The 27,972-nt window shown below is 36.0% G+C and overlaps 1 long non-coding RNA gene across 1 annotated transcript in view; it reads right to left on the bottom strand.

Annotated features, from left to right (window-relative positions):
- Positions 1-2,760: 2,760 nt before the first annotated feature.
- Positions 2,761-27,972, bottom strand: part of LOC128929875 (uncharacterized) — a 52,969-nt gene continuing 27,757 nt past the window's right edge. The window contains exons 2-3 of the long non-coding RNA XR_008477100.1: positions 7,777-7,859; positions 2,761-2,871 (exon numbers count right to left, since the gene is read on the bottom strand). This is a non-coding gene — a long non-coding RNA (uncharacterized LOC128929875). The remainder of the gene's footprint in view (positions 2,872-7,776; positions 7,860-27,972) is intronic.

The following is a 27,972-nucleotide window of genomic DNA, read 5'->3' as shown; positions in this document are numbered from 1 at the left end:
TTTTTCATTTGCTCCTCAAGATCCATGCTCCTCTTCGCTTTATCTGCTGTGTTTCCTGGGAAACAATCTATATGGAATAAACTAACGTACTCTTTGCCTTCCAGTTCGGGTTAATCAATGGGAAAACCATGAGAATTTGGAGGGAGGAATCAGAGTGAAGTTAAGCTCTTTATCCCCTCTGTCACCCTGCAGAATCACTGCAGGCTGGCTATGGTCCTCAGCTGAAGGTCACAGCAAAAGTCAGACAGCTCCCTCTTGCCTAGTGCTCATAATGATCTCTATCCTAGTACTTAAGTGAGATAATAATGGCTTCCAGTTCATTTAGCCTCTGAAGTACTAACTACAATAGTCCTTGAATTTTCCATAAAGGCCATGTATACCTTAAGAAGTTTCCCTTTAAAAAAATCTTCTCAAATGTACGTGTGATACTTATTTCTCACAAAGCTCCTTGCTGATATCCAAGTGATAGGTATCCAGGTATCTGGTGGCTGAACAATCATTCTTATCGCCAAATACAGAAATATTTAGTATATCTACTCAAAATTCATTCTATATGGCATATAACCTAAGATTCTTTATGCAAAAGTGATTCCTTAGGAAACTGCATACAGAGCTGGGTGCAGCAACATGTATCTGTTGCTACACCCAGAGGCTTAAGAGGTTGGATCACTTTAACCCAGGAGTTCAAGACTGGCCTGGGCAATAAAATGAGGTCTTGCCCCCACTCCCTTAAAGAAAACCCATATAATATTGGGAAAAAGAAGTAAAAATCAAGAATAATCCTTTCTATGATTTAAATGACCTATAATCTCCTCAGTTTCCAGAGACTCCCAAATACTCTTAGACTCTTCATGTTTACAAAACCTTTATTCAATGAGGTAAATGAAGTTTGGCAAAAAAAAGTTCCATTATGTAGACTTTTGAATTTTCAAACAAAAATTTATTTTGGTTCTTATCCAGTTAACTTTGGCAAAGTCATAAAATACTTGACCATTATCAGATTTCACTAGAATTTGAACTTTGCAAAATCAAATATTAGTTCTAAATTTGTATTATTTCCTTTTCAACAGCTAGGGTTAAAAGTAATTTCCGCATCTTTTTTTATCTTTACATTATTCGTATCTTTATATGAAAAATAATTTTTTAAAAACAAGTTATGCTGGGTGTGGTGGTTCATGCCTGCAATCTCAAAGGAGGCTAAGGTGAGAAATCACTTAAGTCAGGAATTGGAGATCAGCCTGGGAAATACATGTATCCAATGACAACCAAAACAGATCTACAAAATAAGCCTGGTGTGATGACAGTCACCTGTAGTTCCAAATACTTGGGAGTCTGAGGAGGGAGGGTACCACTTTCCCAGGAGTTCAAGGCTACAATGAGCTATGATTGTGCCACTGAACTGCAGCCTGGGCAACAAAAATGAGATTCTGTCTCAATCAACAAAAAAAAATATTTTTTTCTGAAGATTGCTTTTAATTGATGTCACTGTATTCATATAACTGTGCACATATAACATAACCATACCTGGCTAGTGCTAGCCTGAGGATAAAACAGGTAAGTTACACATTAGCTTGGCTTCCAAGAAATTCACAAATCAATTGCAGTGGTAACAATATGTAAAAAATATGATATAAAAATACTAAGTCTATAATGAAGGTATGAAAAATATGTGCTGTGGAAACCTATCATATGAAGCTAATAATTGAAAAGATTAACAAATTTCTACAACTCTTATTTAATAAAGAATTGTAAATCTATAGCCTAAATTGCAAGGTTTTTGAAATATCCAAGATTATCAATTGCATTGTTCCTGAACTTGCTTACTCTTAGAGGATGGTTATTTGTGAGAACTGAGAACAATGAACTAATCTTAGCACCCATGTAATATATAAAACATCTGCTCCCTGACAGAATAATTAATTTCATAATCACGCTTTGCGACAGACCTTGGTGCTAACAAGAAATAAAGCTGTCTTTTTTTTCACATCTGTTTTCTGGTGGCTGCACTCTAAAAACCTTAAGATAATATTTCTTTGTGATGTCAGCAAGGCTTTCACAGAGATGATGTACTTTACCTAAATATTGCAGAATTTCAGGTGAAGTGCTTTGTGCTTAATAATAGCGGAAAAAGTGAGAGCAAAGTATTTGCTTTGTGTTTTGTGCAAATGCTTTCAACTGCAGAAGCAAAAACAATGCAGTATATTCAGCAAGGATCTCTGACTGGCTGCAATATACAGGTCTATATGTGTAAAGCCATGGAAAAAGAAGGTGTGCAAAGTAGGTGTGTAAATAAAATCAAGGAATTGTGAGAAATATAGTTTTTTTAAAAAAATAAAAATCACCTGAGAACCAGGAAATGTCTTTAAAGAAACAGAAGGATATAGTCAGATTTGGTTTGTAGAAGATAGCTTGGGCAGCAGTATGGAGCAAAGGAGAGTGGGACAAGAACAATGACGGTGAGAACATGCCGGAGATAATTTCCATAGTATAGGCAAGTGGCTCTGAACCTGGAGTGGTTTGGTGCCCAGAGAACATCTGCCAAGGCTTGGAAGTGGCCGAAGGGAGTGTTTGCTGTTGGTATCTAGAAGCTAAGCACACTGTTGTACACCCTGCATTTTTTTTTCTTTTTCTTTTTACTTTAGATGCATACTATATCTGGCATTTCTCCCCATGTTATCCCTCCCCACCCTCCCCACCCCCCACTGTCTCTTCCCTTCCCCCTCCAACTGCCCCAGTGTGTGATGCTCCTCTCCCTGAGTCCACGTGTTCTTGTTGTTCAACACTCACCTATGAGTAAGAACATACGGTGTTTGATTTTCTGTTCTTGTGTCACTTTGCTGAGAATTATGGTTTCCAGATTCATCCAAGTCCCTACAAAGGATACGAACTCATCATTTTTTATGGCTGTGTAGTATTCCATGGTGTATATGTACCAAATTTTTTTCGTCTAGTCTATCCTTGATGGGCATTTGGGTTGGTTCCAGGTTTTTGCTATTGTACACAGGGCTGTAATGAACATATGTGTGCATGTGCCTTTATAGTAGAACGATTTATAGTGCTTTGGGTATATACTCAGTAATGGGATTGCTGGGTCAAATGGTATTTCTATTTCTAGATCCTTGAGAAATCGCCACACTGTCTTCCACAATACACCCCACATTTTATAACACAGCATCCAACCACAAATAATAGTAATTATAGTGACAAAAATGCCAGTGCTGTCTAGATTGAGAAAAACTGCTTTCAATAGGGTGGTAATGTGTGGTATCAGACTGCAGGGTTTATTTGTGTTCCAATAATGACTATGAGTATTGTTTCATGTGCACCATAAACAGAGTATTGAGCATCTTTTCAACTTTTCATTGCATCTGTATGTCTTCTGTGGGGAAGTGTCTGTTTAAATCATTTGCGCATTTTAAAAATTGAGTTATTTTCTTACCATTTCATTTTAGAGTTCTTTACATATTTGAAATGTCAGACCTTTATCAGATATGTGTTTGGCAAACATTTTCTCCCAGTCAGGTTCCTGTGTTTTTATTCTCTTAACCATATCATTGGAAGAGCAGAAGTTTTTATTTTTGATGAAATCTGATTTTCTACCTTTTCCCTTTATGAACTGTACAGTTTGTGTTATATCTAGAAAATCTGTGACTAATTCAAGATTTAAAAGGTCTTCTCCTAGACTGTTTTATACTTTTAGGGTTTACCTTTAAATGGCTGATACATTTTGAATTAATATTTCCATATGCTACCAGGTATGGACTGAAATTCATTTTGTATGTAGATACCAATTGTTCTAGAAAAAAAAAACTGTTGAATAGAGTACCCTTTTTTCACAGAGTGCCATGCAATTTTGTAAAAAAAAAAAATCAATCGATTGTATCTACATGGGTTTATTTCTGAATCCTCCATGGTGTTATTTGTTTATCATATGCCAACAACACATTGTCTTGATCATACGGCATTGTAAGCCTTAATTATTAACCACAATAGATAGTGAAACTTCTCCAACCTTATTCTTCTCTGTCAAGGTTATTTGGCTCTTCTAGGACCTTTGTATTTCCCTATGAATTTTAGAACCAACTTGTCACTTTTGATAAAAAGCCTGCCAAGATTTTGAATGGGATTAAATTGGTTTATAAATCAATATTAGATGAATTGTTATCTTTAAAATATTGAGTCTTCTGACTCAAAAGCATAGTATATCTCTGCATTTACTAAAATCTTTAAATTCGCTCAAGAAAGCTTTGGAAATTTTAGTATACAGGTCTCGCCACTTTTCAGCTCTTCATAGTTTTGGTACTATTTTAATTGAGTTCTTAAGATTGCAATTGTCAATTGTTGTTTGCTTTTATAATGAAATACAAGTTATTTTTGCCTCCTGCATCCCTGATAAATTTAGATACTAATTTTAAAAACTGTTTTGGAGATTTCTTAGGATGCTGGATATAATCATTCTATCTGGAAAGAAAAATAGTGTTAGTACTTTCTTTCCAATCTGGGTACTCTTTCTTTCTTGCTTCATTGCATTGGATTGAATGTATAAATTGTTACTCACTTTCCAAAACTAGGGAATTTTCCTTATATATTTCTGTTACTTATGCTGGTTTGTATTCTGAAGAGATCATACTTTTTATGATATGAATCATTTCATACTTATTAAGACTTGTTTTACGGTCCAGAATATGGACTCTATTGTTTAAAATTTCGTGTGCACTTGAAACTTCCTATACCTATTAACTTTTGGTAGACATATTCTAACATGGTGAAAAAAGTGTGATTATAATTGTTTATTTGTCTTTTATTCCGTACAATTCAATCAGCTTTTTCCTCATATACTTAGAAACTGTTATTAGTATATAAATGCAGATTAGTATATTATTTTGAAGAACTGAGCTATCATTAGAAAATGATTAGTTTATCTCTAATAGTATTATTCTTTTCTCTGAAATCTGCATTTTCTCATATTAATTTAGGCACTATAACTTTATTTTGGTTATGGGTGGCATGATATGTCATTTTTTGTGCTTTTACTTGTGATCTATTCGTGTCTTGTATTTAAAGGGGCTTTTTTATTTTCCTCCTTTGTTCTTCCTTTTTAAATCAAACCTGAAAACCTCTGACTTTTAAGTGAGATGTTTAGACCATTTATAATTACTGTTATTAAGGTTATGGTTGGAATTAAATCTTCCAACTGCTTCCAGTTTTCCATGTATCGTATCTGTTCTTTGCTTTATGTTTCATTTTCATTAATTAGAAATTTTCATTACTTTATTTTACTCCTTTGTTGGCTTAAGTATAACTTTTTTGTTGATATTTTAGTATTTGCTGTAGGGTTTAAGGTTTATCTGCTTAACTTTGCATTCTACTTCATTTAATATTTTACCACTTCACAGAGTATTAAAAACAGTTTATTTTTATTTCTAGTTCCTCGAACTCAGTGCTGTTGTTGTCATACGTATTACTTTTGCACTTGTTATAAACATAATTCATTTTTATTAGTTTTTCTTTGGACTGATGAAAGTAATTTAAAAGATTCAAATGTCATAAGAAAAAAAAAAGTTTTGTCTGCAGATGTAGTTACCATTTCTGTTGCACTTCATTTCTTTGAGTAGTTCCAGATTTTCATCTGGTATAATTTTTCTTCTGCCTCTTGGATTTCAGGTCAGCTGGTGATAAAATCTTTTATCTTTTGTATATCTAGGAAGGCTATTTCTCTTTTGTTTCCAAAGATGTTTTGACTGGTTAGATAATTCCAGGTTGACAATACTGTAAAAATGTTACTCTGCAATTTTCTTACTTGTTTTGTTTGATCAAGTAATCCGTAGTCATCTTTACCATTGTTGTGTATATAACATGTCTTTTTCTTCTAAGTTGTTTTTGATGTTTCCTCTTCATTGGTCTTTTTAATTAATTTGATTATGATTTTCCTCAGTGTGGTTTTCTTTCTATTTCTTATGTTGTGGATATTTTCATTACATTTGGGAAATTTCTGGGCATTGCTTATTCGAATATTTAGATTTGTTCTCTCTTCATTCTTCTTCTTCAGGAAATTTAATTGCACATACATTTGATTCCATTTAATTGCCCAAGTCTCTGTCCAGTATTTCAGCCTTTTTTTCTTTCTGTATTTTATTTTGGTTGGTTTCAATTGCTAAATCTTCAAGTTCAACAATTTCTTCCTCTGAAATGCCTCATCCACCGTAATGTGTTTAGTGTATTTTTCATCTCAGAACCTCTTAATTTTTATCTCTAAAAGTTTAATTTGAGTTATTTTTATATCTAACATGTTTCTACTTATCATATTCCACATTTTCTGTAACTTCTTGAAAATATGTAGTATAATTATGACTCTTTTAAAATCATTGTCTATGAATTCTATCACTTGTATCATTTATAGGTAGTTTTGATTAATTAAAATTTTATGTCATTATGAACACTATTTTTCAGCTTCCTTGCATGTTTAGTAACTTGTTACTGAATGCTAGATACTGATATTCTTACTTTGCTGGGTTCTATGTTATATTTCCACAAATTTCTTATAATTTCTTCTAGAATGTACACAAAGTAAATACATATATATATATATATGTATGTCATTCACCCACAAACACAAACACATACATATACATCTATATATGCCTACATGTACTTTCATATATATAGATATCATGTTGTGTGTGTGTGTGTGTATGTACAGTAAATTTATTTGGAAAAAATGTAATTTGGTTCTTTCAGATCTTGTTTGTAGGCTTTGTTTTGAAAGACCAGAGATGTGTTTTTAATCTAGGTCAGTGGTTCTCAATTGAAAGTGGTTTTGTCCCCTAGGGGATATTTGTCAGTATCTGGAGACATATTTGTCACTATCTGGTAATGGTGGAAAACTGAGAGTGCCTCTAGCATCTAGTGGGTAAGGAACAGCGATGCTGCTAAACATCTTGCAATGCACAGAACATCTCCCCTACTTCAACGAAGAATCATACAGGCTCAAAAAGTAATAGTACTGACATTGAGACACGCTGGTCTAGGAAAAGGATGGTGCATTTATGCACTAAGGAATTGGCGTGATATGGAGCACAGAAGTCCCTCAGAATCATTTGTGAGACCAAATAAATAACATTTATCTCCTAAGTACTTGAAGATTGAAGACAAAAGTTAGTGATGAAAAAAGTATTTTCCTTGTGAAATTGATGCTTATGATTTCATTAATTTGGATCAAAAACAGTGAAAATGTTTTAAAAGAGAATGAAGGCAGTTTATTGAAAATGAAAACAGAAATTTGTCTCCTCCCCGATAGATTTTATGAAAGTTGGGAAAAGTTAAAACTTCTAGTCACTATATTTATAACAGTTGATTTCAGACCACCATTGCAACCAAAACACTATCTGTGAAAGCAAAGTTATAAAGTGGGTTTGTCTTCTTGTTTAGTTCTTTGGCTTTGAGTTTATTTTATGATGCATATATCACATTGTGAACTCAATTATTATATCAGAAACCTGTTGATCAAGTAAGGCATTACATGCAGGCATTACATATTTTTTAAAGCTCCTCTCTTCTTTTGCGTGTATCTCCTCCACAATTAGTGAAATGATGATATTAAGGAAATTATACAGATAAGACATATGCTTACTATGGCTATATATAAAGTTGTCCTGGTAAAATATGCAGGGGCAATTCTTTCCCAAAAGAAATATCATAAATTATTTTTGGATCTTTTTAATTCAAGTTCATCTAGATTCAAAATATTTATTTTGAAGCTGAAATACAGATACTGACCTTAGAAGACAGTTGCAGGCTGGAGATATTGCTAACACATAAATGGAAACTTGGAGAGAGCAGAGAACATTCATTCAGGCAGACTGTACAAAGGAAGAAAGGAAACGACTGAGGAAAAGAAATCCAAGAGATTTTCATATGACGCAGGAATTGATGGACTGGTAAAATTATTGCTTTTATATAGAATATCAATAGCAAGCCCTTACTTTTCTCATGTCTTAAATTGGGGGCAAAAAGAAGGATAGGACATACTTTCTAGTCCTTTAGTTTATATATTTTCTGTACCTATAAACAGAAACATCTTAGGAGTGGAAACCTATTAAAGTAGAAAAAGGCTAAAAAATTCTGTATGGATTATTTTATAAGGGCATACAAGAAAACAATATAAATTCAGTGTTGAACAATGATTTTAATAAACCATCTTCTTCATTGTATAGTTTTATCCTCTATCTACTGGAAGAAACAATAGATATTTAAGGCTGAAATGAGTACCACGCATTAGGTTAGCTTGTATATGTCAATTCTTCAGACATGGCATGAACTTTTATAGAATTCCATACTTGTAATATTCCTTGTGACATCCTAAAGAACAATTTAAAACCATTGTAATAATTGTCATGAAGAGGGAAAATAGAAGCCACTAGGGGATTCTTCAGGAGGACAGGCTGTAAACCCCGGTCAATCAACTGAAGAAAACCAGAAGCACATCGTTGGTCTTCACCCCCTTCAGTTTTGACAATTTGGGACCTCTTAGTTACTGTTCTCCCTTGACACCTTAGAGTGGTTTGTTCTCTATACCAGAAAAGTAGACTTAAGTTTAAAGAAGTGGTTTCATTAGCAAATAAAGTACATGCTACTTTTCCAAATGGCAAAAAGCATTAAAAATGTAGAAGCAGGAGGAGTTAATGGTTACAGTGTTACCATCTGTCTCAGCTTAGTGTGTTCTTACTGATTAAGGCTATGAGAAAGGTTTATGCAGAATGTGAAATCACTTAATTGAGTTTTCTGGGAAAATTGACATACTGAGTGGGCTCAACCAGAATGTGAAAAAGTTTAGACTCAGTAGCATACTTCCGTATGGAATTTTACTAAAAATAAAATATTGAGCAGAATTTGGGACACGTCGTGTCCCTGTGTCATATTAATGCAGGTGAACCCCCAGATTGGAGCATAGGCCAGGGAGGGTTTTCGGCTTTGCTCAGGAAGGAATTCAAGAGTGAGTCAATGGTGAAAGAAAGCGAGTTTATTAGAGCAGCAGGGTACAGCAGAGTGGCTGCTCCACAAGCAGGGTAGTGAAGAGAGATCCCAGCAGCGAGCAGTGCCTGCAGCAGTCCCAGGGAGGAGCAGCAGCGGCAGCAGCACCAATAGCAGCAGTGTCCAGCAACAGTAGCAGCCCCTTAGACTGCTGGCTAGCTATATTTATACCCATTCCAAATTAGATGTTAATTAAGGAGTGAGTAATTCAGAATTTTCTAGAAAAGGGGCAGGGGAGTTCCTGGAACCATATAAGGTAACTTTTGAGTCATTACCATAGCATTTGGAAACTATCATGGTGCTGCTGGTAGTGTCTTTACACTAATGAGCAGTGAGGGCAACTAGAGTTCGCTCTCCTCCCCCTTCCCATCTGCGGGTTTTTTTTTACTGCATCCTGCTTTGATGAGCAGGGTCATGATCGCGTCCTCAGAAAATAAGTCCTACTGATCTCCTACCTCAATATTTGCAGAAATATCTATTATGATAATAACATTTTTTAGTCTTTAGCGTAGATATTTTCCTAAACAACTGAACACATTTTATGGGAAATGTACTTCTTCATACACCAGAAGTTAGGTTCTGATGTGAAGCGGCAACAGTGATGCAGAAATCATAATTATGTTTTTAATTGTGCCAGCAGGAAAAACCACACTGATGAACACATAAATATATAGTTTTTTGAAAGATACATTCATTCATGTATTACAAATATTTGTGGCCTACAGTTTTATCAGCACTGGCTATAAATAGTAGTAAACAGGTGAGCCATGAAGGAGATGAGTAACTAGTGGAAAGAGGAAAACAGGTCAATAGATGTTTATCATTCTTCTGCCTATGCTGTGATAATGAGCCTTTTCATAAAGGGAAGCCAAAGTCCAGAGCTTTTAATTTCATCTGTATCTTGACTTGCCCTATTCCCAGTTACCTATATTTGTTCTTTTGCCTTATTTAAAGTCTGTTACAATATTCTGTAATAAATGATACTGTCCTACTTTTCAGGGAAACATCTATTTGCCACACAAATTTATATATTTTTCTTATTCTTTCTATAAGTTTTTGAGAAAACTTGTTTATGCACATACAATAGCAATTTTTAAGTGTATATTATAAAGAACATTTATTTTAAATGTATCGGCCAGGCACAGTGGCTCACACCTGTAATCCCCTCACTTTGGCGGGCCGAGGCAGGCAGATCACCTGAGGTCAGGAGTTCAAGACCAGCCTGCCCAACAGGGCGAAACCCCATCTCTACGAAAAATACAAAACACATGGTGGTGGGTACCTGTAATCCCAGCTAGTCTGGAGGCTGAGGCAGGAGAATCGATAATCGGTCTTTTTGCCTGGCAGAAGTCCAGGAGGAAAGGTGATTGAGCCATTGCCTGCTTTCTCCACCATCTCCCCACCCCTTCCTCCCAGAGCATCTCTGCAAAAGGGAGCAAATGGATCACAGGCAGGTGCTTACTTTGTTTCTCACTCGTTCATACTGGAGAACAGAGAAGGTCTTTCTTGTTTTATCTTTATTATAGGTGTGCATGCAAGTTTTTACAACCTTCTCTGTTTTATTTCTGTTGTAGGTGTGCATACAGGTTTTCACAACCTTCTCAATGTGTTGTTACTTCTATTGTAGGTGTGAATATAGGTTTCACAACCTTCTCTATTCTCCAGTATATTGTGAGTGAGAAAGAAGTTAGCCTGCCTATGATACATTTACTCCCTTTTCCAGAGGGATACTCTGTGTAAGAGGGATGGGGAAATGGTGGAGAAATTAAATGATCACCTTTTCTCCTGGACCTCTTGGTTAAAAGAATATATATATATGTACACACACACACACACACATACACACACACACACACACACACACACACACACACACACTGAATGCTCTTGGCAGAATGCTCCTGGCTAAAAATAACTCAGGTAAATGAAATTAAGAACTATAAACTTTTAAGTCAAGTCCTAGTTTGTAAACTCCACTACTTTATATCATGCAACCTGCACTGGATATTTAAACTTGAGAGTCTCACAGGCCCAAAAAATGCAACACTTTAGACTGAAGTCACCATTTTGAAATATTTTCATCTGGTGTTTTGTAGTTCATTAAACAGTACTACAGCATACCCAGTTACTGAACCTAGAAATCTGCCATCATCCTTAGTGCTCATCCCCCATATCTAGTTAAAATCTAAACTCTGTTGATAATAGTATCCAAGAATTTCACAATTCTTTTGAGTTCTATCTATTGTGTCTACTCTTACTGTTTCCTCTTTAGTCTAAATCATCATCCATCTACTTCCCAGTCTGGGACAGTATTTGCCCACCAGTTCTCTGATCATCTACTCTTGCCTCACTTTGATCCAGGTAGTGTGAAATTCATACAGTATGAAACTCAGCCATAATAATCTTCTCTAAAAAGCAAATCTAATTATATCTCTCCCTGTTGAAATATATTTGCCTTAGATAAGGACTGAAGTACTTAACAAACACAGCTTACACGTCTTAACAGAGTCTACATCACTTTCCACTTCTCCTTTCATGCTCCATTTGCCTGGCATAGGAGTCTTACTCAAACATTCTTTCTTGCTTCATAGTCTTTGCATGTATTCCTTTCTTGGCCAGGGGAGCTCTCCATTTCTCTCCAGTCCCTCTAACATGATCATCAACACACAGCCTACTCCTCTTCAGATCTTATCCTAAATTAATTTTTCAACAAGCCTCCCCTGGCCACTTGGATAAGGGTAGGTCTCTGTTCTCTGCATCCACAGCACTGTGTATAGCTCCTTTATAGCACTTAGTGCACTTGTGACATCTCGGTCAATGTCAGTCATTTCCTCTAATGTGTAAGTTTCTGAGGGAAGGTCTGGCACTGGTCTTGTTACTGTGTGCCTAACATCTAGAACAGTATATATCTAAAGTAAGTAATAAATATTGAATACAACTTGAATGAATCTGTGAAATAAGCAGAAGACAACAAGATTTCACTTAATTTAAAAAAAAAAATATATTCCTGGGGCAGGCCTGGTAGTTCATGCCTGTAATCCCTGTACTTTGGGAGACAGAGGCAAGAGGATTGCTTGAGTCCAGGGGCTCAAGACTAGCCTTAGCAACATAACAAGACCCCATCTCTACAAAAAGATGAAAAAATTAGCCAGGCATGGTGTCTTGCACCTATAGTCCCAGCAACTGAGGAGTCTGGGGATTGCTTGAACCTGGGGACTCAAGGCTGCAGTGAGCCGTGATCACTGCACTGCACTCCAGTCTTGGCAACAGAGTGAGATCCTGTCTTAAAAAAACAAACAAACTGTATTAATACACCAATATCCTAAGATATTGTTACTATATATTGCACGAATACTTAATATTAGTAACTATTTGAACACTGTTAATATGTATGTTTTAATTTTCTACAAAAAGTACGAAGGAGAAAGACATGGCAGTAAAGGTAGAAGAAAAGAAAAAGTCAGTTGCGTAGACAACTAAGGCTAGTCCTCGGAGAAGCAGGCTTCCTAAAAAAATCACAGCTACAGGCAAAATAAAGCAGCCTGGGGAAAACTCAGACTGCAGTTGTACAGATAAACAGAGAAGGTAAGCAAGGTCCAACATAGAAGCTTTTTGTTCATTCTGTGATGAGCGGACTCCCAGGGAAAGACTCCTTTCTTCTTCAGACATGTACATGGTGGGCTCCATGGGAACTCAAGCACTGAGGGCAATGGGGGATTACCAAAAACAAACGTACTGTTATACAAACAAGAAAAGCTGCACTTTGTGCTTGGCTAGAGACATACTCACAACTACATAAATAAGGGGGAGTTGTGCAGACAGCTTTACAGATGAGAAAAGTTACTCAAACAGCTACAGAGATAAAAAGAATTTCTCATAAAAACTTCTGGATTCAACTGTAAAAATGGCAACCCACTTGGGCTCTCCTCTCCACTACAGAAAGCTTTCTTCTTTCACTTTTTAAAGTTTTCCTCCAACTTCACCCTTTGTGTCCATACTCCTTAATTCTCATGGTCATGAGACAACGAGCTCAGATAACACCTTAGACAGCAAGACCAGTGACCCTGACCTGTATCAGTGGAGTAGGCCCACAACAGATGCCAGGAAGATTGAAGCTCTAATTGGAGCTATAAGAATGGACTAATCTATCAAATTGCTCTCCATTTCACATATGGCATGATGATATTGTATTCCCACATGCCAGAACTAATTTCTGCTCTATAAAATGCATGTCTTTATTCAATTGCTAAGTTCAAATGTCATTGCATTTCTAAAAGCACTTATTTCTTCTACACAAGCAGACTTAATTACTTGTGTATAGGCATTCGTAAAGTTTTTCATGTCTCTGTTTTATAGTAATACCAGTCATATTGGATGACAGGCATTATAGTGATTTGCTGAAGTACGTCTCTCTCGCTAGTCTGTGAGCTGATTGAGTTTGGGGTTATTTTAATTAATTTTTTAATTTGATCACTACAGAATTGTTTTCAGAGAAGTCAGAGAAAGTAATAACAGAGGCCTTCTTTACATGACTTTTTCTTTATTTCTCTATGGAATTTTGGTGCTGTTAGTACTATTTGCTTCTCAAGATTTCCTTCATCTCTTTCTTATATGCTGCCATTCTCTCTTGGTTAGTATTCTGGGTTTCCAGCTCCTTCTTCTTTGTCCTTAAGAATTCTCTTTCCTAATTTGTCCCTATAATGATAGTGCCATCAAGGCTGCACCATCGGATCTTTCCCTTTCAGAGTGATGTAGCTTGTTTTAAATTAGAAAATAACTGTAATTTATTTTATTGAATTTAGAGTTCACCAAATCAGGAATACGTAGGCTAACCTTGTAAGGATTTAAGCAGAGATAAAATAACAATTTTGCAAAGACAAAACTGAAGAGTTTAATTTTTTCAGAGACAGACTGAATTAAATAATCACTTCAACATAATTGCGAAATTCAGAACTCATACACTTGTAGCAAAGCTCATTCACTCAACCTTTTTTTTTTAGTTCATATTTTTAAGGTGCTAGCTTAACTAAATTTTTGAAATTAAGAATAATGTAATTAAATTTTTTAAATTTATTATTTAATGGAGAGGTTTGTTTATTCTTTTAAGAAAGCTTGGCCCTGATTATTTTGAATATCTCTCCTCAACGTTGTGGGTCTCCCATGCCTAACCTCTTCAAACAGCCCTCTGTATAAGTGGGTATTTTGATCACTGTAAGGCACTAGACAAAACTTGTTTAGCCATACCTTTGCTTGTCTCTTGAAATTATACTTTTCTGACAACAAATCACCTAATTTTTACATCTTTTTGTAATCTAGAGAGACTGGAGTTTCCAAAATCAAGTCCTAGTTCCATTTTGCTTAAAAGTTTATAGTTAAACTATCTTTCCTCTTGCCTTTAGCTATAAGACACAAGAAGAAACCAGGCTGCACCTTAACACTTTGCTTGAAAATGTCCTGTTACTTAAGTCCATCATTTACAAGTTCTGCTTTTCACATAACCAAGGGACACAATTCAGCTAAGCTTTCTGTCACTGTATAATAAGGGTATCTTTTTATTCAATTTTCAGTAGTATGTTTTTTATTTCTGAGCCCTCACTTGCATCACTTTTAAGATTTATATTTCTGGCCGGGAGCAGTGGCTCACGCCTATAATCCCAGCACTTTGGGAGGCTGAGGTGGATGGATCACGAGGTCAAGAGATCGAGACCATCCTGGTCAACATGGTGAAACCCCATCTCTAATAAAAATACAAAAAAATTAGTTGGGCACGGTGGCGCGTGCCTGTAATCCCAGCTACTCGGGAGGCTGAGGCAGGAGAATTGCCTGAACCCAGGAGGCGGAGGTTGTGATGAGCCGAGATCGCGCCATTGCACTCTAGCCTGGGTAACAAGAGCGAAACTCTGTCTCAAAAAAAAAAAAAAAAAAAAGATTTACATTTCTATAAATATAAAAGATTATGTATTCTCTAAAATGATATTATTTCTCTGGCATCACATTTAATATCAATATTATATAAGCATCCTCTTTATGACAATTTAGATAATCTAAGAAAATACATGTTTTCTTTGCCATGCCCTTCTCTTTATTCTAAATTTCCACTAGCAAAGTTGTTAACATCTATATTTCTCCTAGTAGTATGTCAAATGAAATCTAGGCTTTTCTAATCATACATCTCAAAATTCTTCCAGCTTCTACCCATTACCCAATTCCAAAGTGATTTCTACATTTTTTGGTATTTGTTACAGCAGCCCCACTTGCAGTTATCAAAAGCTGTGTTTGTCAGAGTTCAACTGGAGAAGCAGGTTCATAAAGAGATCAATATTATGAAATTTATTACAAGGAACCGGCTTATATGATTCTTTGGGCTAAGGTAAGCCTGAAATCCATAGGGCAGGAATTCATTAATGGCAGACTAGAACTCTCCAGAGGCCTGAAGGAGTTTCTTGCTCATCAAGAGGATTGACACTTACTTTCAAGATTTATCAGCAGATTGAATCAAGCCCACCAGGGTAATCTTGAATAATCTTTTACTTAAAGTTGATTTATGGATTTTAATAACATATGTAAAATACCTTTACAGAAACACCTAAATTTGTATTTGAATAATTTGGGACTGTGGCCTAGCAAAGTTGACATATCAAACGCATCAAGAGACCATCAGACTCTAACATAACTATTTTTATAATGTTCTTTGTCTTTATAGACATTATAGATAATTATTTCCAAATGGGAGAAATTGGCTGCAACAAAGGGACTATAGGCCTCATGCAAGTCTGAAATTCAGTGGGGCAGTCAAATCTTAAAGCTCCAAAATGACCTCCTTTCACTAATGACATCCAAGTCACCTGATGCAAGAGGTGGGTTCCCATGATCTTGGGCAGTTCCACCTCTGTGGCTTTGCAGGGTACAGTCCCTTCCTGGCTGTTTCACAGCTGACATTGAATATCTGGCTTTTCCAAGTGCCTGGTGTAAACCGTTGGTGGGTCTACCATTCTAAGGTCTGGAGGATAGTGGCCCTCTTCTCACAGCTCCACTGAGAAGTGCCCCAGTGGGGATTCTATATGGGGGCTTCCACCCCACATTTCCCTTCTGCACTGCTCTAGCAGAGATTCTCCATGAGGGACCCATCACTGCAGCAACCACTTCTGTCTGGACACCCAGGCATTTCCACACATCTTCTGAAATCTAGATGGAGGTTCCCAAACCTCAATTCTTAACTTCCATTCACCCACAGGCTCAGCACCACATGGAAGCTGCCAAGGCCTGGAACTTGCACCCTCTGTAGTCACAGCTGGAACTGTACCTTGGCCTGTTTTAACCATAGTTGGAGTGTCTAGGATACAGAGCACAAGGTCCCTAGGCTGCACAAAGCAGGAGAACCCTGGGCCCCATCCGCAAAACCGTTTTTTTCCTCCTAGGCCTTTGGGTCTGTGATGGGAGGGGCTGCTGCAAAGGTCTCTGACTTACCCTAATGACATTTTCCCCATTGTCTTGGTGATTAACATTTGGCTCCTCATTATTATGCAAATTTCTCTAGCCCACTTGAATTTCTCCTCAGAAATTGGATTTTTCTTTTCTAATACATCATCAGGTTGCAAATTTTCCAAACTTTTATGCTGTTTCCCTTTTAAAACTAAATGATTTTAACAACATCCAAGTCATCTCATCAGTGCTTTGCTGCTTAGAAATTTCTTTTTCCAGATACCCTAAATCACCTCCCTCAAGTTCAAAGTTTCACAAATCTCTAGGGCAGGACCAAAATACCACCAGTCTCCTTGCTAAAACATACAAGAGTCACCTTTACTGCAGTTTCCAGCAGGTTCTTCATCTCCATCTGAGACCACCTTAGTCTGGGTGTCATTGTCCATATCATTATCAGCATTTTGGTCAAAGCCATTCAATAAGTCTCTAGGAAGTTCCAAACTTTTCCACATTTTCTACCTTCTTCTGAGTCCTCCAAATTGTTCCAACCTCTGCCTGTCACACAGCTCTAAAGTCACTTTCACATTTTCAGGTATCTTTGCAGCAATGTCTCACTCCTGCTGCCAATTTACTGTATTAGATTGTTTTTATGCTGCTCATAAAGACATATCTGAGACTGGGTAATTCATAAAGAAAAGAAGTTTAATGGACTGACAGTTCCACATAGCTGGAGAGGCCTCACAATCATGGCAGAAGGCAAAGCACATCTTACATGGTGACAGGCAAGAGAGAATGAGAGCAAGCAAAAGAGGAAACTGCTTATAAAACCATCAGATCTTGTGAGACTTATTCATGATCATGAGAACAGTGTGGGGGAAACCACCCCATGATTCAATTATCTCCCACTGGGTCCCTCCCACTACACATGGAAATTCTGGGAGCTACAATTCATATTGAGATCTGGGTGGGTACACAGCCAAACTATATCACCCTCTTTGATGGTATAATCTTGTAATTAAGAAACCTAGAGACTCCAAAATACTCTGAGATCTGATAAATAAATTTAATAAAGTTGCATGGTACAAAATTGATAAACGAAAAATCAATAGGGTTCCCATTCAACAATAATGAACTAGCTGAGAAAAAAAATCAGGAAGGTAATCCTATTTACAATAGCTGCAAGGAACCTAAAATACCTATGAATCTCTAGGAACTATCTAGCAACCTAGGAAGTGAAACACCTCTACGAGGAAAACTAGAAAATATGTATGAAAGAAATAAGAGGACACAAGCAAATAAAAAAGCATTCTATGCTTATAGATTAGAATAATTAATATTGTTAAAATGCCAAAGCAATCTAAAGATTCAATGCAACCCCTATCAAAATATCAATGTCATTTTTCACAAAAATAGAATAAACAATTCTAAAGCTTTTATGAAACCAAAAAATAGCCCAAATATCCAAAGCAATCCTGAACAGAAAAACAAACTAGGAGGCATCACACTACCTGACTTTATATTACAAGGCTTCAGTCACAAAAATACCATGACACTTGTATAAAAACAGGCACATAAACCAATGGAACAGGCTAGATAACTCAGAAATAAATCCATGTATTCATAATCAACTGATTCTTGACAAAGGTGCCATAAACATACATTGGAGAAAGGACAACCTTTTCAATAAATGGTATTGGAAAATTGTATATTCATATGCAGGAGGGTATACCTGGGCTCCTATCTCTCACTGTATGTAAAAACGTCAATTCAAAATAGATTAAAAATGTAAACATACAACCTGAGGATATGAAAGTGCTAAAGAAAAATAGGGAAAACACTTCAGAATATTTGTCTAGGCAAAGATTTTACAGCTAAGACCTACAAAGCATCGCCAACAAGAACAAAAATAGGCAAATGGGACTATATTAAACTAAATGACTTCTGCACGGCAAAGGAAACGATCAACAGAGTGAGGAGACAACCTGTTGAATGGGAGAAAATATTTGCAAAGTATTCATCTGACAGTGGACTAATATCCAGAATACACAAGAAACTCAAATAACTCAACAGTAAAGAACCACAAACAATTCCATTAAAAAATGGGTAAAGAATATGAATACACATTTCACAAAAGAAGGCACACAAATGGCCAACACATATGTGAAAAATGGTCAACATCACTAATTGTCAAAAAAATGGAAATCAAATCACGATGAGATATTATCCCAGTTGGAATGACTACTGTTAAAAACAAAAAGAGATACTGGTGAGAATGAAGAGAAAATGGAACTCTTACACACCGTTCATGGGAATATAAATTAGTACAAAACAGTATGGATATTTCTCAAATAAACTAAAACTAGAACTACTACTATATGCTCCAACAATCCCACTACTACATGTTTATCCCATAGAAAGGAAATCAGTATATCAAAGGGATACTTTCTTATGTTGATTGTGGCACCGTTAAAAATAGCAAAAATATGGAATCAACCTAAGTGTCCAGCAATGGATGAATAAAGTGTGACATACACATAATGGAATACTATAGTACTCGGCCATAAAAAAGGTGGCAGAAACATGGGTGGAACTAGAGATCATTATGTTGAGTGGAATAAGCCAGGCACAGAAAGTCAAATATCACACATTCTCACTCATATGTGGGAGCTAGAAAAGTTTATCTCATGGAGGTAGAGTGGAATGATAGATATCAGAAGTTGGGAAGGGTGTATGGGTGGCAGGGGAGATGTGAAGAGAGATTGGCTAATGCATGCAAATATCTAATTAGATAGAAGGAATAAGTTTTAATATTTGATGGTAGAGTGCCTATGGTTGACAATAATATGTTTTGTATTTCAAAATAGCTAGAAGAGAGGACTGAAAATGTTCCCAGCACATAGAAATGATACGTTCTATGCATATAAAAGAAAATCACAGGAACCCGATAAATATGTACACATAGTATGTGTCAAGAAACGATTGTTCTGGTAGCTTTGTAGAAGGGGATTCAAAAAGAGAAACAGAGTAAGAGATGCCAATTAAGAAGGTGGTATGGTAATTACCATGTAAAAAGGAAAATAAATTGAATTTCTAGGGCTTTGAGAAAGAAAGAACATAGAGCTGATGTGCCCACTGCTTGAAAGAAGAGGTGAATCTGAGGGTTAATCAATAGAAGATCTCAAGTGAGTTTCCCAACAACTGACAAAAAGAAAAATAGTAATTGTCCTTGAGTGAGTCTTGTTGTGACATGCAAGTCTATCACCTGGCCCTGAATTCCTAGAGAATATGATTTGACTGATATTGTCACCCCTTTATATGTCTAGAAAAGTGATTCCTATGAAATTGCATTATAACCTTTGTGAAGTACTTAATGTTAGTTCAATATAGATGTTTGAACTTTGTAACAAAATATATTTGCACTCTATATATTTGACAGTAAATGTAGTATGGTTCTTATCTTTAATAAACTTAAAACCTAATTTATTTATTATTCACTTACTCAGAGTCAATTGCATTCCCACATTTAAAAATTTTGCTATTGTATACAACCAAAAAAATAAAAGCTAAAAATTTGGTCTTGTAAATAACACCTAAATATTGAAAATGAGTTAAAAAATGACTTTTAAGTGAGTGCACTGATTTTAAATTGTTTGTATGTATAATTCAATTTTATTGATGCAATGTATTAACATGTAATTGTACATATTTCTATTATGATTGAAATATAAATGGAGCTCCATTTTCTCAATGATGTTGTATTAACATGTAATTATATATATTTCAATTATAATGATTGAAATACAAATGGAGCTCCATTTTCTTATTTCTTAGACTGAACTGTAACTACTCTCCTCTATAGGCAAAAATCCCTGCTCTTAAAGAAAAATGTGACAGATGTTGCATGCCCTCTAGTGGCCAAATTGTATATCTTTACATCTTTCCATAAATTTCAGCAGTTTTGTCCAGAATAAATTTTATGATAGGCGTATTAATTTCACTAGCATTGCTTCTTAAATACTTTATCAATTCTTACTTTGTCTGAACTACAGAAGTTCAAAAGCAAATTTTAACCTCTTGATATACAGTAAAATATATCTTGTGTGTTTTAGCGAGAATATTTAGTTTCAAACCACAGACAATTTTGTAAAACTAGTATGCAAGGGTCATATCCAATAAATGCAAAAAAGAAAACATTGAGATTGAGTTATGCCCCAAAACATTTATATAGTCTCTTATTAGCGACTATGCTGGGCTAACATAGACCTAAAAGAGAACAGACAACATCTGACTTACTAGGCTGCTGTATTAGTCAAGCCTTTACCGGAAAATAGAACCGATAGAATACACATGTAAACACAGATAGATTGATGACACATAAAGAGAGAGAGATTTATGTTGAGAAATTGATTCACATAATTGTGGGGACTTGTGAATCTGAAGTCTGCAGGGCAGACCAGATGGCCAAATGGCAAGATTTCTATGACACAGCCTTAAGCCAGAATTCCTTCTTCTTTGGAAAACCTCATTCTTTGCTCTTAAAGTCTTTGACTGAATGAAACCCATCCCATCATGGACGATAATCCAATCTGCTTTGCCTAAAGTCTACTGATTGTAAATGTAATTGTATCCCCAAATATCTTCACAGCAGCATCTGGATCACTGTTTTGCCAAACAACTGGACACCATAGCCTAGTCAAGTTGACACATAAATTACTGCAGTTGACAATAAAAGTTTTAAGTATGCTAATTCATCTTTGTTTTGTCCTCACCACAACTCAATGAGGTAAGTGTTCTTATTGAGTCATTCAAAGAAAACTGAGGCACATATTTGTAAAATGACTTGGTCAAGAAACAAGTGTCATAGCTAACGTGTTGGAAAGTGGAAATTGAACTAGAGTTCCTGTCTCAACTGCTAACTATTGATATGTCAATAAATCGATAATTTATTTTTAATAAAATATTTCAGACATATACAAAAATACAATAAAGTCTAATGAGCTCTGTTTTCATCTTTGTCAAATTTTGCCATTTGGCTTCATTTGCATCATTCTTTTTCTGAGTTTTTCAGAATAAGAAAATCATCTGAAATACATTTGAGGTCACATATGTAGTTCTCCATAATTGTATAACTCACTCTCCAACTTCAGAAGTAGTCAATATTTGAAATTTGGCATTTATAATTTTCAAAATCTTAAAAAAAGTTTTCAACACAGATTTGTATCAATAAAAATAGTATATTATAAAAACAAGTTTCTCCAGAGGGGCAGTCTTAGCTGCTCATGTTGAGAAAACAGTTTATATAACAAAATCAGAAAAAAATTCAACTAAGATATATGGTTTGTTGAAGAGCAGATGGTGGGAAAAAAAGGGGCTAGCTTAGGAGGACCTACAGACCCTTTGAAGGAAGCAGATTTCTCCTGCAGGACCCAGGAGACACCCCAATTACTGTGAGTGCCCAAACTGCCAAAGTGGAAAGGGGGATTGTCTGTCTCTGAATATGCACCTTCACTGGGGAAACTGAAGATTCTGACCTTCCCCAGAGTTGAGTAAATGTAGAGAACCAACCAAACAACAACAAAAGAGGTAGAGGAAGCAACAGGAAGGGCCCTGTGATCTCCCTGGATCCCCAAGCAGGCCATTCCTGCCTGGTCTCAAAGAAATCCTCTGGAAGGGGTGGCCAGAGGCACTGGAAAAAGGCCACAGGGAGAAGGAAATCTCCAGCTGAACTTTGTGACATTTAAACTGATCAAGAAGCCTCCTAGCCAGAACTTGGGGAGGGTGTGAAGCCGATGTGCAGACTCCCAGGGCAGAGGAAGAAAGAAAGCCATATTTGCTTTTACAGCTGGGAGGTAGGTGGTAGGTAGGTAGGTAGCCTGGAATAATTTCTCAGCCTTGCATGCCTACTGCCTGGAAACAGACTTGGTGCTGTTAGAGGGGGGCATGGTGGAAGTGAGACGGGCCCATTGGATTGTGTGGGAGCTGGGCAAGGTCTGTGACTGCTGGATTTCCCATAATTCCCTGACGACTTGCATGAGACAGTAGAGACAGCCACAATCCTGCTAGGATTATACTTCCATTCACCTGGGAACCTCATGCCCATCCTCCACAGCAGCTACAGAAAGACCCACCCAAAGAAAATCTGAGCTCAGGTACACCTAGCCCTGACCCCACCCAATGGTCCTTCACTTCCCACCCTGGTAACTAAAGACAAAGGGCATATACTTGGGAGTTCTAGGGCCCCACTCACCGCCTGTTCCTCTCCCTACTCCCACAGCTGATGCTCTCTGGAAAGCACCACCTGTTGGCAGGAGGTCAACCAGCACAAAAATGCTGCATCAAACTATCAAAACTAAGAACATTCAGAGTCCATTAAACAGGTGCTGGTATCCAATGCTGAGAGAACTACAGATGGTTGCCATCACAAGACTCAGTGCAGACAACCTCAAGTAACAGCACAGAGCCTGGTAGACTTGTTCGGTTGCTAGATCCAGAAGACAGATAATAAACACCACAGCTTGGCTCTCGGGAAGCCATATCTATAGGAAAAGTAGGGAAGAACTACATCAAGGAAATACCCCAAAGGGAAAAAGAATCTGAACAACAGCCTTCAGCCCTAGACCTTCCCTCTGATGGAGGCTAACCAAATGAGAAGGAACCAGAAAACCAACTCTGATAATATGACAAAACAAGGTTCTTTAACAACCCCCCGAAAATCACACTACTTTATCAGCAATAAATCCAAACAAAGAAGAAATTCCTGATTTACCTGAAAAATAATTCAGAAGGTTAGTTATTAAGCCAACCAGGGAGGCACGAGAGAAAGGCAAAGCCCAATGTAAGGAAATCAAGAAAATGATACAAAAGGTGAAGGAAGAAATATTCAATGAAATAGGCAGCACAAACAACAATCAAAACTTCAGGAAACAATGAACACACTTATAGAAATGCAAAATGTTCTAGTAAGTCTCAGCAATATAATTGAACAAATAGAAGAAAGAAATTCAGAGGCTGGAGACAAGGTATTAGAATTAACCAAATCCAACAATGACACAGAAAAAAGCATAAGAAAGTACAAACAAAGCATCCAAGAAGTCTTGGATTATGTTAAACTACCAAACCTAAGAACAATTGGTATTCCTGAGGATGAAGATAAATCTAAACATTTAGAAAGCAAATTTAGGGAAATAATCAAGGGAAACTACCCTAGCCTTCCCAGAGATTTAGATATTCAAATACAAGAAGCACAAAGAACACTGGGAAATTCATAACATAAAGATCGTTGCCTATGCACATTGTCATCTGGTTATCTAAAGTTAAGACAAAGGAAAGAATCTTAAGAGAGGTGAGGCAAAGCACTAGGTAACCTACAAAGGGAAATCCATCAGATTAACAGCAGACTTCTCAGCAGAAACCCTGCAAACTAGAAGAGATTGTGTCCTTACTTTTGGCCTCTTCAAACAAAACAATTATCAGTCAAGAATTTTGTATCCAACAAAACTAGGCTTCATATATGAAGGGAAGATACAGTCTTTTTCAGACTAACAAATGCTGAAATAATTCACCACTACCAAGCTACCACTATAAAAACTGCTAAAAGGGTATCTAAGTCTTAAAACAAATGCTGGAAACACATCAAAACAGAACCTCTTTAAAGCATAAATCTCACAGGGCCTATAAAAATACAATTAAAAAAACAAAAACAAAAACAAAAAATCAAGGTACACAGGCAACATGCAATGGTACTTCACATTTCAATAGTAACATTGAATGTACATGGCCTACACGCTCCACTTAAAAGACACAGAGCTACAGAATGAATATGAATTCACCAACAACTATTGACTGCCTTCAACAGACTCATCTAACACATAAGGACTCACTCAGACTCAAGGTAAAGGGTGGAAAAAGATATTTCATGCAAATGGACACCAAAAGTGGGTAGGAGTAGCTATTCTTATATGAGATAAAACAAACTTTAAAGCCACAGCAGTTAAAAAAGACAAAGATGGACATTATATAATGGTAAAGGCTTTGTCTAACAGAAAAATATCACAATCCTAAACAAATATGCACCTAACACTGGAGTTCCCAAATTTATGAAACAATGATTAATAAACCTAACAAATGAGACAGACAGCAATAAAATAATAGTAGGAGACTTCAGTACTCCACTGACATCACTAGACAGGTCATCAAGGCAGAAAGTCAACAAACAAACAACGGATTAATAGATGTATACAGAAAATTCCATCAAACAACTGCACGATATACATTCTATTCAACAGCATGTGGAACTTTCTCCAAGACGGACTACATGGTAGGCCACAAAACAAGCCTCAATAAATTAAGAAAATTGAAACTACATCAAGCACTCTTTCAGACTGCAGTGGAATCAAACTAACATAGCTTAGTGTGGGGTACTACATTATAAATATTTTGTGAAGAAGAAAATTCCAAATGGGACAGGTTGAGAGCCTTCAAAAACAAACAAACTACCACCACCTTATATATTCATTAAAAAAAAAAACCAAAAACTGGAACCAGAAATTGAATACCCACATTTGGTTTTTGGAAGTGATTTCTTGGTTACCTGAGATGAGCATTCATGGAGCATTTAAGCAACATAATGAAGAGCAGTAAAAGATGAATCACACTCCTCCCAGTCTGACTGAGAGAGAATCCAGGGAGGCCTTTGACATTTCCTTGGGAAACCTCAGAGCTCTCTGATATTTGCCTGTGCTTCTCTCCTAGTGCTATACATCATATTTTGCTTTATTTAAAGCCTTTCATGAGCATAATCTTTAGAGTTTCATGAATCTCAGCAATCATCTAACTCTGTGTAATTAATGTAATTATGTGAATCAAAGTTTAAACATTCTCAAACAATATTTGATTTTTTAAGATTATGATTATCTAAGTGTTGTAGTTTGTTTTCCAAATCTTTTTTCTGATGAATTTTTCTCCATGCGTTTATTTATTTTCCATTGTGTGCTTATCTTCAGTGGGGCTTTATGTGGAGTAACTTTGTGCAACTAAATTGAAAGCTGCATTTTTCTAGAATAAATTTTATTTGTTTTTGCAAGTTGCCCAAGGATTTTTACTTGAACAATTTAGAGATTTTTATATCTTATGAGCTTTGCACATCTAAATATCAATTATGTACCAAGGTAGGTTACAAAACATGGCAAGAGTAAACAAAAATGACATAGCAGGGACAAACCAGGGATTTGTCCATTCCTAGAAACACTGAAAACCTGGCAAATCTGTCAGAATCATTCTTATTGGAACCTTGAAAGATAGTCAAAGGTTTAGAGCAAACAAGGGAATGTTTAACTTGAAGAAAGGCCACTTACACAAAATAGAAAAGTATTTGGGATGTTAACTTACTTGTATGCTACCAAATTCCCCATGATGCTACAGTCTTGGAAATGGCAGCCCACATTCTTGATGTGGGTACATGGTTTTAAAAGTCACTGAATGAAAGTTGTTCTCAAGGGATTGTGTTTGTCTGTTTTGGCTTACTTGTCTGTGGATCCCTGAAAGGTTGATGCAATGAAGAAGCTTACATTTGTTTTACCAAACTCCAAACTGTCTCAGGGCAAAGAAGTGTCTAAAAAGCATGTTCTTCAAAACACTGAAAGAAAAATGAATGACTTGCTCTGTGTGGTGCATAAAATAACACGTGTGGCAAACAATGGTTATATTGAAAGCCTAGGAGGAAGTGCTTAGAAGTGTAATGCTTTGGATGACCAGGGCTTTAAAAACTTCATAGACTGGGAAATCTATAAAGTCATGTGCATGCACCATGCAGGATGTATGCTCAGAAAAAGCCTGAAAACAGCATATACTTTTATTTCTCTGAGGTCAGTGCAAACAGAAAGTGAATTGGCCTACATAAGAATTCAAGAAATCTCCAGCAAAGAACCAGTAAGCAATGACTGGAGAAAATTTTCTTTCCTTTCCTTGCCTCTTCTGCTACTGCTTTTGTTCTTCGTTTGCTCGTTTTCAACTCCAGATTCAAGAAATCTCTGTCAAATCAATGGTTGACAATGAAGGTAAAGGTAAAAGATATCAGACACCACACATACAAAGAACACAATATTTACAGAAACAGTTTATTAAATGCACTATAACCCCAGAGCAAGCCAATAAAAATTCTTGAACATGGGAAAATCTGATTTATAGCATTACCATGTCATAATATTTAAAACATCCAGTTTTTAACAAAACATTATGAAGCAAGCCAGGAAACAAAAACTGTGGCCCATTCACTTGAAAAAAAAGAGAAACTAACAAAATCTGTTTTTGAGGAAACACAAATGCTGGACCTCTTAGACAAAGACTAAAATCAAATGTCTTAAATATGTTCATACAGTGAAAGGCAACAATTAACAAAGAGCTAAAAGGAGGCAGGAGAACAATATTTCAACATAGAATACCAATAAAGAAATAGAAAATATATCTCTGTATTTATATCTATTAAAAGAGTCAAATATAAATTTGGAGTTGAGAAGTACAATAACTGAATGAAACATTTATCAAAGTAGACTTAAATGGGCAGAGAAAAGATCCAGCAAATTAGAACATAGTTCAATTAAGTAATTCAGTTTGAAGTCTCGGAAGAAAAAAGAATGAAGAAAAGTAAACAGAACCTAAGTGTGGGACATCATAAAGCATACTAACATAGGCATAGTGAGAATCCTTGAAGAAAATGAGAAAAAAAAAGAAGAAAGAAAATTTAAAAAGATAATGTCTGAGAACTTCTCAAATTCAATGCAAGACGTAAATCTATACATCCAGGAAGCTCAACAAATTCCAAATAGAATAAACTCAGAGACATTCACATAGAGGAGACACATTGCAATCAAACTGTAAAGACACAAAGACAAAGGGAGAATCTGGAAAGCATCAAACTAAAAGCAAATCATCATATACAAGGGGATCCACAAGATTAACAGTTCATTTCTCATAAGAAAATATGGGCACCAGAAAGCAATGGAATGACATATTTACTATGCTGAAAAAAACAAAAAAGCTGTCAATCAAGAATTATGTTTCTGCTGTAACTATCCTTCAAAATTAAGAAAAAATTAAAACAATTCCAAAAGAAGAACTTGAGGAGATTATTGCTAGTAGACTTTCCCTGCAAAAAATGCTAAAGAGAATTCTTCAGGATAAAATTAAAAGATATTAGATAATAAATTGAAGCAAAGCGTAAGAAAAAATAAAGAACACAAGTAAAGGTAACCACCTATGTAAATATGTAAATATAAAAGTATTATTTTTAGCATATATTTCTTCCTCTTTTTATATCATATGATTTAAAAGACAAATGCATAAAACAATAAGTACAAACTTATGTTAGTAGACACACAAAATATAATTATGCAATTTGTGACAATAATAATATAAGGAGGAGGGATGGAAATGTATAGAAGCAGAATTTTGTATGCCATTGAAGCAAAATTAATATAATTTCAAAGTATGTAGTTATAAGTTTAAGGTAATAAAAGTAATCAC

This window comes from Callithrix jacchus, chromosome 16 (genome assembly GCF_049354715.1).
Source record: "Callithrix jacchus isolate 240 chromosome 16, calJac240_pri, whole genome shotgun sequence".
Classification (NCBI taxonomy): Eukaryota; Metazoa; Chordata; class Mammalia; order Primates; family Cebidae; genus Callithrix; species Callithrix jacchus.
The sequence above is the reverse complement of the archived record's forward strand: the minus strand, read 5'-3'. Positions and strand labels throughout refer to the sequence as shown.